The sequence below is a fragment of the Canis lupus genome, chromosome 1 (genome assembly GCF_003254725.2).
Source record: "Canis lupus dingo isolate Sandy chromosome 1, ASM325472v2, whole genome shotgun sequence".
In the NCBI taxonomy this organism is placed as follows: Eukaryota; Metazoa; Chordata; class Mammalia; order Carnivora; family Canidae; genus Canis; species Canis lupus.
Window position 1 is genome coordinate 28,255,427 of NC_064243.1, and position 14,075 is coordinate 28,269,501.

At 36.7% G+C, this 14,075-nt stretch overlaps 1 protein-coding gene and 1 long non-coding RNA gene across 22 annotated transcripts in view; one reads left to right on the plus strand and one right to left on the minus strand.

The window, feature by feature from the left end:
* LOC112644163 (L-lactate dehydrogenase B chain-like) overlaps positions 1–14,075 on the plus strand; it is a 171,201-nt gene that overhangs the window by 45,391 nt on the left and 111,735 nt on the right. For 14 of the 21 annotated variants that reach the window (XR_007412196.1, XR_007412191.1, XR_007412195.1 and 11 more), the window contains 3 exons: positions 4,250–4,323; positions 6,823–6,906; positions 7,959–8,052. The gene's annotated coding sequence lies outside the window, so the exon portion shown is untranslated. Of the gene's footprint in view, positions 1–806; positions 1,159–4,249; positions 4,324–6,517; positions 6,628–6,822; positions 6,907–6,979; positions 8,053–14,075 lie in introns of those variants that run through there. The other 7 variants (XR_007412204.1, XR_007412202.1, XR_003126187.3 and 4 more) reach the window with 7 other exon arrangements.
* The window catches only part of LOC112644164 (uncharacterized), a 45,147-nt gene that overhangs the window by 7,908 nt on the left and 23,164 nt on the right, over positions 1–14,075 (minus strand). The gene's annotated exons all lie outside the window — the stretch shown is intronic.

Sequence of the window (14,075 nt, forward strand, 5' to 3'; positions counted from 1 at the left end):
GAAAATGCATTTATGAAAATGAATAAAGTAAAACTCATATAAAATGGAGTTGGAAGGCCAGAAAGAGGAGCTCTCACATCCTGCCACTCCCACTCAGTTGCAGACTCAAAAGAAAAAGATGTACCTTGTCTACTCGCCCAGCAACAAAGTCAGCCAATAAGAAAACACCACAACTCAGCCAATGAGAGATTGTCTGATCTCTTACTTTTCTCCAGTGGCCTTTCATTCAAAGTAACCCCTCTGAACTTCCTTCTGTTCTCTATGAAGTAACATTCTTCTCCTTTGATCTCCAGACTTGCCAATGGTTTGCCAAACTTACATGTTCCGAATTGCAATTCCTGTGCTATCCACAGTAGACCCATTTTACTGGTAAAATAACCAGCTGTTTTACTTTTAAGGTAGACCCCAGTGATAAAGATATGTCTTGGATATATTGTGAAATACTAGACTGAGGTAGTTCATAGTTTCAACTTCAGACTGAACTATATTCCTTTCATTGGTATCATCTTTGCAAAACTGGGGTGAAGAAGGTACTCTGTGAAAAACAGTGTGGGAGAGGAAACAGGGGTGACAATGTCCACTCTGATTCTAAGGTTTGAGAAGTGTACAGTGCCCAATATCAAGCACATCCCATTAATAGTAATTATGGCTGATAAAGAATGAAATAAAACTATTTGTTTCAATTTATGATTTTTTTTTCAAGCATAGAAATCCAAGCATCAATCAAATGTATGATAGAATTAAGATATTTTCAGACTTCCACAGACTCAAAATATTTACCTCAAAATATTTATACCCTTTTTCAGAAACCCAATGGAAGATGTGCTCTTTGAAAATGACAGGATAAATCAAGAAAGAGGATCCAGGAAACAGGAGTTTATCACAGAAAAGTAGCAAAGGGGGGATCCCTGGGTGGCGCAGCGGTTTGGCGCCTGCCTTTGGCTCAAGGCGTGATCCTGGAGACCCGGGATCGAATCCCACATCGGGCTCCCGGTGCATGGAGCCTGCTTCTCCCTCTGCCTGAGTCTCTGCCTCTCTCTCTCTCTCTCTCTCTCTCTGTGACTATCATAAATAAATAAAATAAAAAAAAATTAAAAAAAAAAAAAAGAAAAGTAGCAAAGGGAATTCCCAATGTAATGACAAGTTGCTAAATTAAATCTCTCCTCCTTTTTCTATTGGACTATGGTGTTTTTCAATTTGACTTAAATAACTATATTAATTAAGGAGATTAATCATTTATCATTTTGTAGATTATTTCTCTAAGTTGCTTTTGTCTGTGTTTTTTTTTTCTTTGCCACACAGATATCTAAAATTTCATGTGATCAAATTGATAATTTTTTTGTGTATGGATGTATATACACATAAATATAGCAACATATATATGTTATATAAATTTAAATGTTTTAAAAATTATAAACATATACATCAAAATGATGATGGTAATCTCTAAGTGTAAAATTATAGGTGATTCTTACCTTCTTCTTTATGCTTCCTATGCTGTTTTCTATTTCCTAAGAGGTTCTATTTTATAGCCAGTGAAGACAGGAGAGTTTCATTCTGAACAAAAGAACTAAAAACATAAACCTAAGTTCTATCCAGCTCCTTATTTTAATGAGGAAAGCAAATTTAGAGTTCATTCAACAAAAGGATTTTCCTACTGAGAATGCATTTAAACCATTATATATAATCAGAGACAGACTGGGGTAAAAGTAGTACCACTCTATAATTCAATTAATTGCTAAGAAGAACTTTCCTCCTTCTTTTAAAAAAGGAAGAAGCATGGGGTTAAGCAATAACACTGGTTTCAACCAGTCTCAGACATTGTGATTCTACTAAGAATCACTAGAAAAAAGAGACCAGTGTGGGTTAAGAATGGGATACAGGGTGGCACAGATGAAAGAATACTGGATTGCAGGCTAGAACACATGGATTACAGCTAATAGTAATGTTATAGTTACAGAATTTAAGCTAGTTGCTTGATTTCTTTAAATATCAGATTTGTTATCTACAAAATGATATCTGTTAAGCCCCTTCCAACACTGTGCAGTGATCACTTTCAATTTGATGTAATAGTAAGCTTTTGACAACAAATTTAAATTGACTCTTGGAAAAATACTCGAAACCACCACCAACAAAAATTTTAGATGAAACCATGAGACTAAGTATCATAAAATCCTAAAACATGCTGTAAAATAATTTAAATTGACTGCCGCTCAGGGGACATTGAGGAAGGAAAGGCCATGTCCTCATTTTGGCTGTGGTCTAGTTATCCAGTGATTGTGGGAATGGCAGATAGGGCATAAAGAGGCTAGGACATGTCAAACTGGATTCAACCAAGCTTTTCACTGGCAAAGAGGAAACAGACGGAAATTTGCCGAAACTCCACCATAACGTGCTTTAAACACAAACATTTTCTTCTTGTTTTTTGTTCTGAGAGTGACAACTCATTTACAAAAGATGAAGTGACAGCTTAGAAACTCACTGCCACTCTGCAAGGAACATTCCTTACTCTAGCTCAGGGAAAAGGTGGGGAATGAGTGAGCGATAAAAGGGATTTCACTACTTTTGCAAATTCTTCTCCTTTCTAAATTGCCACTTCACACAACTTTTGCTTGTTTTAAACTATGTGGTCCTATACTATACTCTGATCAGGATGCATCTTTCATTAGCATTATCTGCAAACAGAAATGAGACATTGCATGCATTTGTTCTGATATGGCACTAACTTTTTATGACCTTTAAATAAGTAAAAGTACTTCTCAGCTGATTTGCATTTTGCGCTTATTTTGCCCAGAATATAATCAGTGGGATAAAATCTCTCACCTCTGTTCTAGACTCCTTTTATTTTTCATATTTTCTACTGCTGGTTGTTCTTATTCTCACACATATGTAGTGATAAGAGTATTAGCCATATAATTTGTGAAGATTTCATTTGGTCTGGTTGAAAATTACACAGTCAAAATCATTTCATTAGTATCTGAAATAAAATAATATAAACTGCAAGTCTCAGTCAGGATATGTGGTTTGGGGGCATCTAGGTGGCTCAGTTGGTTAAGTATCTGCCTTCGACACATCATGAACCCAGGGTCCTGGGATTGAGCCCAAATCAGGGAGTCTGCTTCTCCCTCTGCTAGTACTCTCTCTTTCTCTCTCACACATGCTCTCTCTTTCTCAAATACATAAATAAAATCTTTTAAGAAAGGATATATGGTTAGGAATTGAATGAGCTTCAAAATCCGTTGCATTTGCACACATTTGAGACATCCATTTGGTTGATAGACTATAAAATCGCTGGTTTAGTAGAATAAATCGAATAAATGCATTAGGTTTTTAGATGGTTTGGAATCATCTTAGATGAATTACAAATGAAAAAATCTATATGCATTAAAAAGAAACTAAAATTACTATAGTGCTAGATAATTGTATTCATAATCATTGCAACACTGTGTTGTCTTTTTCTTTTAAAGATTTTATTTACTTATTCATAAGAGACACAGAAAGGCAGAGACATAGTGTAACTTGCTTAAACATGGTTCATTTATTGAACAGTCTTCCATTTTTCTATTAAAATATCACTACTATGAATATGTATTTATAAATGTACATATAAATAAGCACTTTTTACCCACTTTGGATTATATTATTAGGAAGTATAATTACTAAGGTAAAATGTGTGATTTTTTTATGATTCTTGACACATATAGCCAAATTGCTCTAGAAAATGATTATACACTTTCAGAGTGCAATTGGCAATGTCTGAAATTGCCAGTTTCACTGTACCACCACCAAAATAAACCAATTCAATAGATGTAATAGTACTTTTCCGTGTTTTGTTTTAAACTGATGGCGTTGGCAGAGTAAGTCTAGTACCATTGTAAAGATACAATTGTGGTTAGAGAGAATGGAGCAAGAGATTCAAGGCTTTTCTGGTGATGTTTAGCAGTAAAAGGTAAGGCGAGTGTGAGATGAAATTTTCCAGCTGGGTGTGGAGTACAGTGTGAAAGGGCTTTTAATAAAAAACAAAACAAAACAAAACAGGATTTTCCTACTTTTTAGATTTGAGTTTTAAAATTTGGCCTATTCTATGCTTTTATTATGAATTTGTTGGAAGTAAAGAAACAATCTCTACTACCTGCCACTTTAATAAGAGATTTATTACTTTTGTTTTCATAACACTGTTTTGTGTGTGGTAGTGGAAGATATGGTCTCATGTGAAGCTTAATCTGAACCTACCTGTGCTCTCTGGCAGCCACAGCTCTCCAAGCATGGGAAGTCCAGGAAATGATGCTGAGCACTGTCTGGTGAGGAAGGAACCTTTGAATTGTAAGTCTGGCTTTGGAAACTCCAGTAGATTTTTTCTGAAGCATGTTTTATAATTTTTGGTATTTGGAAGGCCTCACTTCAAACAGCCTTAGGCCATTTGGCCACTGGTCAATTAGAGCAAGTAATTCAACTGCTTCTGCATTGGCAACAGGCAGGACAGAGGGCCTGGCCAGGGACTTACTGTACTTCAGAAATGAGGGAAAGTCTGTGACACACTGCCATCTATGAAAGGTGTGTGTGTGTGTGTGTGTGTGTGTGTGTGTGTTCATGCATGCACATTGGCAAAGGAAGTAATGGGGTTTGGAATCCTATTTGTTGTCTAAGTAATATTGGGCAAACAATATAGCCCTAATTTTTTGCTTTTAATCTTTAGCTAAAGACCTTATTTTCTGTGTTGGTTGAAAATTAGGACTGTTTTCCTGGTTACTGAGTCTACTGACTAGGGCAAAGTATAAGGTGAACACACCATCCTTTGCATTAATTAGAGCAAAGGCCAAGCCTCTGTGTGTGAGTGCATGCATGTGCCTGTGTTCAGCATTTGAAATAGGTGAGGTAGACCATGAACAGGGTTGTAGGCTTGAGTGTTTTTGTTTTTAAAGATAGGAGTTTCCTTCTGGTTTTAAACAGAGTTATAGCCTATGGGAAAACAGCTAGTTGAAATAGAGAAGACAAGGGCCAGGAGAGAAAGGGAAAGGCTAATGGAACAATACTCTCGGAAGATAGCTTATTCATTCACAAAGATATGGCTCATCAGGCAATAGGAATTGGAGCAGATAGTCCAGAGCTTGATGATGAATTTGCTAACTAACAGCTAGTGAGAATAACTGAAGTCATGGGAATAATAAACTTGTCATGAGAGAGTGTGTTGAAGATGGAAAACAATTAAAACATATTGAGATTCAGAGACCTGAAAGGAAAGAGCAAGTAGAGATGAAACTCTAAAATAAATGTGAGGCATTTATTTTGCCAAACACACACACACATTCCTCTAGCTTATTAGGAGTATTACAAGAATTACAGCAATTCCAATTTTGGTTATATATCCAACAGAATTGGATTTAGGCAGACATTTGTACATTCATGTTCATAGCAGTATTATTCACAATAGCCAAAAGGTGGAAGCAACCCAAGTGTTCATCAGTGGATGAATAGATAGACAAAATGTGCTATATTCATACAATGGAATATTATACCATCTATGAAGGGAGAAATTCTGACATATGCTACAACACAAGATGAACCTTGAGGACATGATGCTGAGTGCAATAAGCCAATCACAAAAGAACAAATACTGTATTATTCCAGTTACTTAAGGTACCTAGAATGATCAAATTCATAGAGAAAGAAAGTGGAATGGTGGTTGCTGGGGGCAGGGGTGTGGGGATGGGGAGCTAATGTTTAATGGATACAGAGTTTGAGATGGGAAGATGAAGGGTTCTGGAGATGATTGGTGGTGATAGTTGCACAACAATGTGAGTGTACTTAACTGCATACTTAAAAATGGTAAATTTTATGTTATATGTATTTTACCACAATAACAAAAAGCAGAGAGCCATATATAAAAAATATATCTCATAAAATTATAGTAATCTCTTATTAACCACAGCTCTTAGAATTCTAGGGTACATTTATCGTGATTTACACTTTTATAACAAATTTTTAAAGTCTGAGATCTTTTACATATGTAAGTTTAGTTCAGTTCTTTACATGTGTTCCAAAATCTGGTTCTATCAAAATCACTTACTAAACTTCATAAATACACAAAATACAAATTTCTGGGCCCTACTCCAGATCCATTAAATCATAATATCCAGGAACAGCAGCCAAAAATTAGTATTTTAACAGGTGCTTCAGGGATCCTTATGCAGCAAAAGAATACCAAACCTTCAGATTTCTCTTTTCTCTTTCAGACCTGGGTATAGATCAATAGGGGTATCCAGAGAGAAAAGATCTTTTAAATTTTATCCTTTCAACAAATGCAGAGAAGACTAGTATGGGAAAATAATACTTCTTAATCATCTTGATAACTTATTAAAAGTCATAAGCATTTTGTGAAAGGGAATAGGTGAGCACTAATGATAAGTAATGTAGAAATTGTTGCCATCCTTGGTGAGTGGCAAGCCATAGTCAGGCATTATTAAATTCAGAAAAAGAAATAAGTTTTAAAATTTTATTTTATTTATTTATATAACAGAAAGAGAAAGCACAAGCAAGGGGAACATCAGGCAGAGGGAGAAGCAATCTTATCAAGGAGAAGGGAGCCTGATGCATCACCAGAAAAATAAATAAGTTTTATAGGTATAACACCTTTAATGTTGTGAAGATCTATCTATATGAATTTCTTCTTTGAGTTGCCTTTCATGCTTGTTTAGGGTAAGGCCTTTGGCTTTATATAGAAGAAGAAGGCAAATGTAAGACATTAATTTTCAAGCAAGTAGGTGATGGTTTTCAATCCCTTTAACTGAGTGATCAAGCTTATGAGTACATCTGCCTCAACAGATCACAAGACAGCAGCAGTGGTTGTAGAACAATTGAAAGAGGAGCTCAGGGAAGATTTTCTACCAGAACAAGTTTTAATGATAAGTATGATTTGTTTCATATATATATATATATATATATATATATACTTTTTTTTTCCCTGTCCAACCTTTTACTCTCTATGAAAAAGTATTTCCAACCAACTATTTTGTCAGCTCTGAGAGCACGGTTAGCAAAGGATTACTGTAATTATTTCAGGCATGAAAATAAGCATTTATATACTCTTCATTACCTTAAGGAAAACTGGACAAGTAACTGAAATCATTTTAATAACTGTGGTAGGACAAGGTACTAATAATTTAATGGAGCAACTCCCCCATGCCCCACCTCTTCTCTGCCCTGGTGGAGCAGACTTAATTGAAAAAAGAATGGAAAAGAAACAGAAGCTTGCTGGTCTCATGGAGGATTGTCATGAAGGCATTTGTGAAGGCAAAATCTTGGAAGTCTTTTTTTTTTTTTTTTAAGATTTATTTATTTATTCATGAGAGACACACACACAGAGAGCAAGGCAGAGACAAGAGGCAGAGGGAGAAGCAGGCTCCCTGCATCAGAGGGACTCTATCTGGATTCCAGGATTGTGCCCTGAGCTGAACACAGATGCTCAACCGCTGAGCCACCCAGGCATCCCAAAGTCTTGGAAGCCATCAGAGTTCCAGTGATTAAGGCGATGCCCACTGAGGGAGCTAGAAAGAGCTGTCTTTGTAAATCTCTAGAGGCTGCTCTGTCAGCAGGCCCAATGATGAAGGATAAATGCACCATGGCACAATGTGTGCTCAAAGAAGGAACAGTTAAGATGACAACCACAATGCAATACGAACCAGGGAACTTCACATTTCCTCTGGATCCCAGAGTCTTTGTATAACACTTTGAAGGGCATGGGAGGAAATACTAATGATGGTTGATACGATCAGCAGCTTCCCTACCTTGGTGAGTGAAGGCTCAGATCTGGGAATAATTTGATATGGAAGATAAGTTGAATAATTCCAGTGCTTCATGTTATGGGACAGTTTATGCTTGGTACATGATGATGAAGGATATTGCTTACAATTTCCATTCAAAATTAATTTTTACATGTCCTATTTTTCCTTTGGGGGGAGGGGCTTTGATTTTGCCTACTGGAAGATGAGGCTTTCCTGAATCAGGTGTGAAAGCAAGAAGGAAAGATTGTGGAAACAGCTCTTAAGCAAAAAAGTAAGTGACACTGTTGTGGAAAAGGTCAATGCAAATTTTAAGACTAGGAGGTTTTCTAGAATTATTGACTTTAGTTAAATTATGTTTTTTAAGACTGAATTAGCAGCTCTTAGAATCCATATACAATTTTTTGTTTTGCAATTTTTTATTGCTGTAATAGGCTTTGCTGTTGAAGGTATGTATGAAAATACCAGTGGGGGAACAGATTTTTTTTTTTTTTTACTGATTAAAATGTGTGGAGCTGCTGTGATGATTTCCTCTGTGTTTCCTTTGGCTACAGATAATACCACAAAGCCAACTCGGTGACGCACACAGGCAGCTGATAACAGCTGACACATGCGGATCTTAAGCCAAGTGTATATTATCAGAAAACGAGCTAAAAACCCCACAAAATTCCCCACTGACTGACTTAAAAACATTCCTTTTAAAATCTCTTAACAACACAGTAGATGGTCTTTTTAATTTTGCGTGCTAAAACACTTCTGGTGAAATATGAAGTGAGAGTAAACATATGTCCCTTTAGTGAGTATGAGTTAAGTATAAGTTCTAATGTACTTTTCAACAGTATAGTATCTGAAAATTGCATAAATAATTCATTAGAATTTACAATTAACTATGGGGTAGACTTTATTTGCCTTTTAAAATTTAATTTTAATATTTTAATCAAAGTTCAATATTGACAGAGTTTAAAAAGTCAAATAATACCAAAGGCTTAAAAAGAAAAACAGCAGTCCTATGCTAAACCTCTTTCCATCACAGATTCTGCTCCCTAGAGACACCACTTTCAATTATTTTGTTACTTCTATCATTTACTTTAAATTTTTGAATAAAATGCTTATACTCTTATTTCTTGATTCTTTATTCCTAGAAAAATTGTTCTGTGACTTCATATATGTAAAATATTAATTCTGGTCTCTTCCTCCACTCACTTCACTCATTGTTCGTATTTTTGCCTTCCTTACAATGTAGATTTGATTAAATCATTTTGGTAATTTTATTGGTTAAATTTCATGCTTGATATGATCATTCAGTATCACTCATCACCTGAACCGTAGTGAATTGTGACAGCTCTTTCTAGTACAACTTTTCATTTTCTCTACTACTTGCCTTTGTCAAATTTAGCTGTCTATGCACTCATCATTAATTTATTCCCAAAGTCCAGATCTCCTCTCATTTCTCAGTATGCAGATCTCCTCTCATCTCTCAAGCACATCAAATGCGTTGGCCATGGACCTGCACTGATCAGTTATCCTTTGAGAGAGCCAGCTAGCTCTAGGCAGCATAGGGGTCATCTCTAGTTGCTGCTCTTGTGGGAGGCTTAGACCACACTTCCCCTGGTTTGCTCTTAGCCATTGACTGAGCATGGCAGAGGTTTTAGGGCTCATTCCTGCCCTAGTCCAAATGAGCAGGCTTTGCTTAGGAATGCCCATCCCTGTTGGCCTGGTCAAAACTTTCTCACAACTGAGCTGTGGTCTGGGGATTTCTTATCTAGTCCTTCCTTCCCTCTCTTCTTTCATAGATGTCAGATTGGCATCCCAATCTGAATGCTCTCCCTGCTTATTCCTGCTCCATCTTCCTTTATCCCCTGCAGACATTAACCCCAATTTATACCTTCATGTCTGAACTCATCTTGGCACCTGCTTCTTGGAGGACATAAATTGGCACAGGGAGTCTGGGAGGGGTCTGAGAAAACAGAAACTAAGATAGGATTTGGGGTTTGGCTTGTTCTTTGCTCAGATGGTGAGGAGAACCTTATCCTGAAAAGAATGTGGGTCCTGGTGCAATTGGAGGCCCAGTTATTCAAGGTTTCACTTATGATTTGGGGAACCAGACAGCCAGAGGGCTGATTATTGCTAAGTTCTATTGATGTTCTACAAGAGATAATGAGAAACTAAGGTATGGTTAACAAATAGTTAAGTTAACTGTAAGCACCACAGGGAATTTCTGGCAGCTTACAAACAGCCCCATATCTTCTACAGTGGAAGACCATACCCAGCCAAGGAGCAGACACAGGATTTTGTAGTTAAAGTCACAGAGCTGCAGAGACGTTTAAATGCTCAGCCAATGTAGGTCCGGGGACCTCAGTACATGGATTAGAAGACATCTAGGAGAATGTCTCTGGGGATTTTTGGCTTCACAGTTCCCCAAACCCTCAGAATTTATAGATGTTGTCCCCTTCTTCTTAGCAAGGACTATTTATTTTTCTTGTTGGAAGATGTTCCAGAAGCCTCTACCCTACAAGACAACAAGTGTTCCTTTCAGGAATTCCCCACCCTCTCTCCTAGTTATGAAGCTGGTAATCTAAATCCCAAACCCAACCCCACTGGGGTTATGCTGAGCCTGATAAGAGAGGAAAGAAATAACACACCGAAGGAGTGTCGAGAATTATTTAACATGTACTGGCAGGAGCCAGAGGAGTATGTTTGTGATTGGATTTTGATGAGACTCAATCAGGGGTCCCCAGAAGTAAGACTGTATAAAAAAACCTTTTTGACCTGGGGTTGCTTCCATGTGATGTAGGATTTAACACTCTAGCAAGGACCCCTGGCAGTGGAACAAACTTACTGTTCTGTTGGATCTTAGAAACCAGATGAAACAATCACCTGAGTGAAGTGGAAATGGCAGACACTAGAGGAAGGAATACAAAGGCTAAGGGAAGTGGTCCCTCACAAGGCGTGAAGATTTTTCCCAGATCCTAATGCCTAATAGAAAATACACCATGGAAGTGGCACTAAATAACCAAACAGACAAAATGACTTGGCCATTTGGCATGATCATATCCAGTCCCTATGATCAGTCACTCTGGAACTGATGGGGTATAGATACGAACACTCTGGAATGTGAACAGAGTGGCCATGATGCTAGAGATGGGGGTATACCTGGATCCAATAGAAAGCTCTCCCATGTACCAAGGCCTATGTATTTACTGCTGCCTCTGAATGTCCAACTTGTCAGTAACCAAGACCAATGCTGAACTCCTGATAGAGCATTATTATTTTAGGAGACCAAATAGACGGTTGGTGGCAAGTCAACCATATGGGGGCCTCTTACCTCCTGTTTAATGGCCTCTATTTTCTATTTAAAGTTGGAAGCAAGTCTGTCTGCTTACAGGGGGGGATTTGGTAAAAAGAGTGGTGACAAAAGAAAGCAGTTAACTATGGGATTTAGTAGGTGCTAGTTATTTATGCCCCAATAAGTGGGTTTTTAGAAACTATATTTGAGTACTAACAGTGTTGGGCATTTGTATTGAACTCTCTTCAAGCATTATTTATGATTTATCATATATCATTCGGAGAATTACTTAATATTATCTCTATTTTATAGGAAAGGGATAGTATGTTAATTCCCCAGAACATTTCTTTCCTAATTTTATGTATATTTAGTGAGCTCTAATACCAAGCATCATTCTCAGCATAGTAAGTAAATGTATCATCAATAAAGCAAACCAAGGACTGTATGATTTCAGAATCCAGTTTCTTTTTTTTTTTTTTAAGATTTATTTATTTATTCATGAGGGACACAGAGAGAGAGGGAGGCAGAGACATAGGCAGACGGAAAAACAGGCTCCTCACAGGGAGCCCCATGCAGGACTCGATTCTGGATTCCAGGATCACGATCAGGATCTGAGCGGAACACAGGCACCCAACTGCTGAGCCACCCAGGCACCCCATCAGAATCCATTCTTTACAGTGGGTCAATAAAAATGGCCCAATAACGTAAATATGTTTGCATGTGAACCTTCTTTTGGGTTTACCATTGTGATGAGATAGGGAGCTACTGCTTCATACAACATGGGCAAATAAATTGTTTCATAACTATTTAAATTATTTCAAGTACATTTAAATTATCAAAGGTAAGTCTGGAAGTTGAACTCCAATATAATTTCTCTATTGTAATTAGAAAGATGGATTAATAACTTGTCTTTTTAATGTAATTTCCTTCTTGTATATTCAAAATGCAACATCTTCAAGCATTTTCAAACTGTTGTAGTAAGATTATTGCTAATTCATAACTTAGGATATTTCACTTTGGTGAAGTTTACAATGTCACTTACTTTGAAGAAATAATGTGGTAATCAGTGATAGTTTACATAAAATTACAGGAAAGCTTGTGAATTTGAAGAGTGATGGAGGTTGTATTTAACTCATTTTTTAAAACAAGCTATTTTATTGATGGCTGATTTCTTTGTTAGTGACTTCTGCATTTATTGAGACACACTCAAATGCTATTTACTTGTACAATATTATTAGAGTTATAATACTCAACTTTTTTTAAAAAATTATGATTTAAGATTTCTATGCTTCTGGGTTTCCTTTTTTTTTTTCCTTTTTTGTAACACATGCAATTTTTCTATTTATATGTTCACATCTAGTTTTTATTTTTGAGAGGCAAGATTTCGTTTGTGTTTTTCTATTGATTGCAGTTGGAGAGAAACAAACAGCATTAGCCACCTTGTGCATGTGGGACTTTTGTGAGAAAAATGAAATACTGTCGCACATTTAAAACCATTCTAAAAAACAACAATACAGCCATGAGAGTAAGTGCCATCTCACAGTGGTTACTGCTATAGCCGCAGTTGTGGCACAATTTTGGCAAACAAGACTAACAGGGCTAAACACCTTTCAAAGCAATTTTTATCTTGGAACAACTATAGAGATGAATTACTCAGCAAGGGCTTGGCAAGAAAGATGGGTTACTATGAGCGAATGCTGGTGAATTTAATGACTCTTTGGGAACATGTAGTCACTCACAAGTCTCTGGGGGTCTAAATTTGGGTAATTCACAAGGGTAAAATTGCCCAGTCTAATTGAAAGAGGCAGACTTATACATTGTTTTTAGACAGCAATTTTGACATGAGAGGAACACAGGAAGCTAGACAGGACATAGTAATATTATGTTAATGACTTTCATTTTGTCATGGTGCAACAGTTAATTGATTCCATGAGGAAGATGGAACAAAAGTGAATTCCTAGAAATGTCTTTCTCCTTCTAGGAGGAGAACAATTAATTAGGCAGGATATCTAATTTTAAATCTCTTTGATTCAAAAGAAATTTTTCTAATAAGTAGGGATTCAGAGTGTGGGGAAATGTCATTTGACTAAAGGGAAAAAAATACTTTGAAATATCCACATTCCCTTAAACAACTAAATTAGATTAAACACACCCTGTTTGGTTTTGCTAGACACTGGGCTGTTTGAAGGGATGATTTACCAAGTATAACATATTCTCTTGTTTCTCAATATATTTCTCTTCCCAGGCCTTCAAAATACTGGGCCTGTTATCTATTCCTGCATTTCACCACTGAAATAAAATTAATAGAAATATATGTTTTTGAACACAGTTAAAGCTTTTCATGTGTTTCTTCTACTTCCATCCAAGATGGAGTAATAAAGACTTGTCATTTGAAGGAAATAGAAAACCTGGCAATATATTTATAAAACAATGGTTTTTAGACATTGGACAAAAGATAACACAAGACTGTGATATCCTATAGAAAAGAGACAAAGTAAGGTCTACAACTATATTAGTTTACTGCTTAGCTTATGGAAGGTGCAGTCAGAGATCAGAGAGCTTGCTAAAATGAGGAGAAAGAGAATTGAACCCACAAAAGCCAAATTAGCTAGAATTTGCAGGACAATGTACCAGGAGGAGGAAGCAGCACAGAGATAGAGCTCTAGTGACATGCAGAGACCTCCCACAAGTGTTTGGTTGAATACTCATCTCCATAATGCATGAGAGGAAACTGTCTGAAATCAGAGTGGGGAACATATCACAAAGAGACTAGGACGAAAAATTCTTAGAGCTCAGACTGGCTGCTAATAGTCTATGTTTCCACCATCCAAGTGGAAATAATTTGTCATACAAAAGGCATTGGATAGGATGCTTAGAAGAGTTTCAGCTTAGTTGTGGTCATAAATTGGCTCTATGCTAAAGGCTGCTTTTGACATATCTCTATAAAACTTGAAACCTTTAAGCTTCAAAATGATTTACCCCGTTCCGAGTAACTTAACTGCATGCCAGAA